General features: G+C 32.4%; 1 pseudogene; it reads right to left on the minus strand.

Annotated features, from left to right (window-relative positions):
• Positions 1-2,554: 2,554 nt before the first annotated feature.
• Positions 2,555-4,118, minus strand: LOC149558348 (DExH-box ATP-dependent RNA helicase DExH12 pseudogene; annotated as a pseudogene).
• Between the last annotated feature and the right edge of the window lie 1,925 nt (positions 4,119-6,043).

Raw genomic sequence — 6,043 nt, forward strand, 5'->3', positions numbered from 1 at the left:
TTATGCCAGAGATAAGATCTGACTTGAAAAGTTTCAAGGAATAATTTGGAGCCCATTCAATGATGGGAAAGAGATACTAAACTCCCAAGAAGCACTTTCTTTTTGTTGGCTGGTTGTTAAACTGCCTGAAGGGATCATCAAGAAACAAGGTCTCCTTCACAGCCCCTTCAATGCAATGAAGTGTGCTTTCTCGGGGCCTAACACTAACTTTATGAATGTATTACATCTCTAAATCATTCTCAACCATGTTACAAAACCCACTAGAAATGACTCTCCCCTCATTATCCTTCATTTTCACATTCACCCACTTCTTTTATGCTGCCTTCTCTTCTCTTCTCTAAAACTGAACTAAACCTGAAAAGACCTTAATGTAGATGATTGTATTGAAAATCACAAGTGTAGAACTTTTTGTTTCTTCATGAATGAAGAGGCAATGAGAAGTGGGTATTTCCACTAAGAGGAAGAAGCCAACTTACTCTATAATAGGCCTTCCATAGTGGAATGTGGGACCCCATAGCCAACTGCTTATTTATCTTTGAAATATTTTAAGCCAATGTCTTCCTTATGTACCATATTCCTTCTGCTCATCTCCACTATGAGTTAAAATCCATCCACATGGTTCACAAGCAAGGCACGGTCAAAATCTATTAATCATATTTGAAAAAATGGAAGAAGCTTTTTTCCATCCATCAAAATCACACCTTTGACAACCATTTCCATTGCTCTCTTGTCCACACAGAACATGCCAATAGGAGATACCTTTCTAGTTGTAGGCTATTCATTGGCTGTAACTTTACTCCTCTTTCTAGGCACTAATATTTTTTAGGTACATTCATGCAATTGCAAAAACCTTATAGATCATTAATAATTGATTTTTTTAATGTTGGTTACTAGACTTCGACAGGTGAGTTGAATTTAAAGGACTATTTAGTAACAAAAATATTGTACCTTCGGATGGATGTAAGTTCTAAACATAGCAGTATAAGCACCCAAAATATCTACAAAAAATTATTTTTACTATTTACAATTTGTTTTGCATTAAAATAATTTTATAATCAGGTTTTCTTTTTAAGATTTGTATTTAAGTATATTTACGAGATATTCATTATTGAGCATCATAGTTAAGAGTCTTGGTTAAAATTTCTGATTTTTGTTACAGTTTGATGTTTGTATATTAGCTTGTTGTTTATCAAGCTTAATTCAATACTAATGAGTTTGAAACTTTTCTATAATAATGATTAATAATAAACTTTATCATTGTTCAAGTCAAAAGTTTATCATTAGCAACATATCATTGTTATATGGCTTATAATCTTCTTATTCATTTTTGAAATCTATCTTCTCTACCATGCATTCAACATATATTATTATTACAGAGATATTGGAAATCTGAAACTAAAACCAATATACTAAATCTGTCAACTTAATATATTAGTAAATTCATTTACTTTATTTTGTATTATATTTTATCTGAGAGTTTTATTAAAATTTCCATTTGTTTGTTTCTTTTATATTAGACATTAGTTTATAAAAAATCAAAAAATCTATATCTATTATGTAGAAGTGTCATAAAGTTAAACAAATTTAATTATAATGATAATTTGAATAAATAGCATAAACAATTTAAAACATGAGTCCATAAAAATATACATACATTGGCAACTCTATGAATGAATTGAATAAATTAAATTCATATTTATAATATAGCTCTAATTAATTTCATTAAAAACATTTCACATTACAAATTCACTTTTAAGAAAAGTTAGTACAACTAAATCTATTCAATCCAGAAATATTGGAAGCCACTCCATTAAAATGGTTACAAACTTATTCAATCCCAGCATATTGAAAGCCATTCCACATTATGAATGTACTATTCACTACCTTTGGTAAAAAATTATTCAATCCTAGGATATTGGAAGGTCTTCCATATTGTAAATCTGTTGAGTTTCTTTCATTCCATCCGTCCCATATGATGATTATCAAGAAAATTTTCCATTAGAATTTAAAGGTTTTCTTTCAATTTTCAATGTCTATCCTTCTATAAGGGACTTAGTAAATTTGGACAAGGTCCTTTCTAGGTTCAAGTATTTTCACAAAGAGGAACATGAGAAAAAATTGGTCATTGAGGGGGCGTTCTAGATACTTCTACACTGTGAAAATAGTATTAACTATTTAAGTTATTACAGCTCAACACAGTAACCACAAGTACACTTAGCTAGTTTGCTAAAGTCTTGATTCCCAATTAATGGGTTGCATTAAATGCAAGCATGCCACAATTGATCTTAATATTAGTGTTAGTAATGATTTGTTGTATTGAAATCATAGATTGGTGAAGCCAATGGCAAGAGCTATTTATTAATGAATTTTTAACTAAAATCGTGTATCACTGAAACCCATGGTAAAAGCATTCAAGTTACTAGATGAAACTTATTCTATGAGCCCATATATTTGAGTTGCAGAGTTTTTCCACACAATCTTTCTCCATCATCATATATTGACCATATCAACTTCATGCAAAATTTATACAACTGTGGTACTCGGTAAATAACATTCATTCCTTCGCATTTTCTTCATCTTCTACTTCATTCACATTGACTGTGAAAGTTTACTCTTGATCACACCCAAGCTATCAATAACACATGAAATATAGTGTATATGTTTTCTCTCTAAGCTCTGAAGGTGCAGTAAACCCAAGCTTGACTTTAGTCTTCCTTTGGAGCAATACCCTCTTAATGGCCAGTAGCTGATTGCTTTTTAAATCCCCAATTACTAGCCACCATACTTCTTCCTTTGCTTTGGGATACCTTGGTGCATCAACTAGACCCAAATCATGTCTACCTTCAAGATCTCTTTCTAGAGTGACCTACACTATTACATTCTCTCCAGCCCTCACATCATCACTATCAACTATGTCATATGCCAAATCAATGTTTGGGAAGTGATTACAAAAATGAGCAATGTCTAATAGCTGTGAATCTGTCATTTGTAACAATTCACGCCTTTCATCATCCTCCATCTCAACTAAATCAAAAATAGTTTCAATTTTTTCCCCTAGATTTTCATGGCACTTCTTAGCAAGTTCCTTGGTGAAATGTGGAAGCTGTAACAGGACAAAATCACAGTCCCAAAGACCTTGTGTAACCATTTGGCTCAATTCCATTGCTGTTAGAGCTGGATTGAACCAACCATTACCAGAAATAACATCCACCATAGCTTGAAGAAGCTGGTTAGCAGAAAGAATATCGCTGATCTAGTTTTAGGTTGCCAGCTATGACATACCTTGAAAAGTGAGCTTACAACAATGCATTTGCCTTTACATGTGGATCGGTATATTTTGGTTTGTCAATAGAAAACTTTTGATGATTTATCAATTTTTTTATTGTTTCTTCTTCACCTAGCCGTATGGGAAGCTGTGAATACTCTGAGGTAGAAGCAAGAATTTCAAGAAGCTCTTTTAGCTTTGTCTTTGTAGACAAGGATGAGCTGAAGAGTTTAATGGTGGTATAGCTAATATAGTAGTAAGATCCTATCATCCCTAGGTTCAAAGGAGAAAGATACATATCATCTTCTATGGAAACACATTTTCTTGATTCCAAATCACCCAGGATACTCTCTATAAGCTCAAAAAGGTGGTCTGACAAATGCCTATGGCTAACACCTTGAAGACTATAATAATTTTGATTCTATGTGAGTCTTTGATTGAAGAATGTCCAAGTAAGATAGTCTACAACATCTTGCTTACTTTCAATAGTACCCATGATAACTTTAGCATTGATATGATCATGGAGAAAGTGATCTAGATGAATCTCCATGGGAAATGGCTCATATAAGATTTTTTTATAATATTCTTTATATGGTGCATGGCATAAAATTATACACTTTCTAGCATTATCAAGAAAAGGCCTACTGGCACGCCCCATCATTTGGAGAAGATTAGTTATAGGATAGCCTGTGTGAGCATTTTCCTATCTATCATAATACTGTATACCCATGACAACAACCAAATGAGCTGACAAAGACAATCTCCAACTCATTGAACTGCTTGTAATGCAAACCTGAATTGCCCCTGCACTGAACAACTGGGCTACAAGTTGTTGTTCTACCAAAGTGAACATTATGATGAAAATGTTTTTATTGGGTTGATGATAGCATTAAACAATCATAGTTCAAAGCAAATAAAAGAGAGAATCTAAAATCAGGAAAGAACTATAGATTTGAGTAGATTTTCCTTAGACATTATGATTAAAAAGTTTTTGTTAATAATAGAATTGAACAATCATAGCTCAAAGTAAATAAATGAGAGAATCTGAAACCATGAAAGAATCCATATAGATTTGAGTAGATTTATTTTGACATTATAATGAATTTTTTTTTGTTGACAATAACATTGAATAATCATAGCTCAAAATAAAAAAAAAATTCTCAAAAAACCTTAGCAAAGGTCAAATTTCTTGATAGGGACCTTGCCTACAAGTTTGAGTGGCCTGAGGGGATTGGGGATTTTGGATCGCCGAGGTAATAAGCTTAGAGATTCCATTGAGACATTCCTATTTTCACACCTAGAAATGCAGCAACTCAATCTACAACAGAATAGTTATACTGTGCCATTTTCTTAACTTCTTTCGACTCTTCTTTTCTTGCATCTCCTTCTATGGCTATCTTTTCTACCATGTTTTTCACTTTCCTTTTCCTAGTACAACTATATAATTGTTCTCTCGCCATATTATACTTCTCTTGGTAGGTACCTTGTCTCTCACAAGTAGTGTCCCTAGGTGACTCTAACATCACCTTAGAATACCCTTCTAGCATCTCTTGTGTCACTTCATAACCCATAGGATATATGAAGATATTCCATGGGTCAACTACTTTCATGTAGGTATAATCGATCTATTTCCACAATAAAGAAAATGTTCTCTGCATGCTTCTCTATGATTGCCCTTGGAATTCTATGTCTTTATTTCATATTAATCTAAAAACCTTTAATCATTCCAAAGTTACCTTCTATAATTATAGCCTTATTCTACATGTACTAATCAGTGATAAGTTCCATAGTGCATTTATCAGACACCCAAGATGAATTTGACATATTAAGGAATTTATGTAAGATATGAAAGTATATATACATAATCAGTTACCAAATCTAAATGGTTGGATCTTTTCATGTTTGATTATCCTCACATTTTGAAATAGTTGTTTCCTTATGATCTTGCACACATCAAAAATTTCCTTTGTCTATAACTATCTTATATGTAGTTTATATGACTCCTACTATCATTGATATGTGTCTTGAACTAAAATATATTATATATCCCAGAATCTTGGCTAAACATCTTACATTAATTTTCCTAATATAAGACAATTCCATTTCTCTTCAATCCTATTTAGTCTCTATTTTTTCTCAACTTCCTTCTTTATAATCTCAGTTCAATAAAAATATGTATCAATTCCTTAGTTTTTAAGGTGGTTTGGTATCCTAACCAAACATATCATCGTGAATTTTTCTCAGAATAGTTATTAAACAGATTATTGAGGTTTAAATTATCCATTGTTTTCCATGGCACAACCTTCTACCAAAGTCCACCATTCTCATAGGGTACTTGAGTCCCTTAGTAAAAGTCGCAGCCTGCAACATCAGATAGTAATAGTCAATTACACATGCATAATAGTTTGTTGTATTGAGCCTACACAGGTAGATGAGTTGGCTTGAGGTTGTGGGTAGTTCCCCATGGTCTCCAAATTGACCTTCATATCTTTGTTCACCTCACATATAAGTTATTTACAATAATTAGAAAATCAACCTCTAGCGCTATGACCAATACCCTATGACCAAAATTTTAAAGGAATAATTACGTGCAATTAGACTTCTTGATGTATAAATTGGGTTTTAAAAAAATCAATTTCCTTTGGGGAAAGTACTTATTTGGTTTTGAATACTAATGTCATGGAGTTTGTTTCAAATCATATAGTGTCTTTTCAAGTGACATACCATGTGTTCCTTTTCTTTTCTAACAAAATTGGGTTTTCATATATTCATTTAGGA

This window comes from Cupressus sempervirens, chromosome 5 (genome assembly GCF_028749045.1).
Source record: "Cupressus sempervirens isolate cs-2001-9-10 chromosome 5, ASM2874904v1, whole genome shotgun sequence".
In the NCBI taxonomy this organism is placed as follows: domain Eukaryota; kingdom Viridiplantae; phylum Streptophyta; class Pinopsida; order Cupressales; family Cupressaceae; genus Cupressus; species Cupressus sempervirens.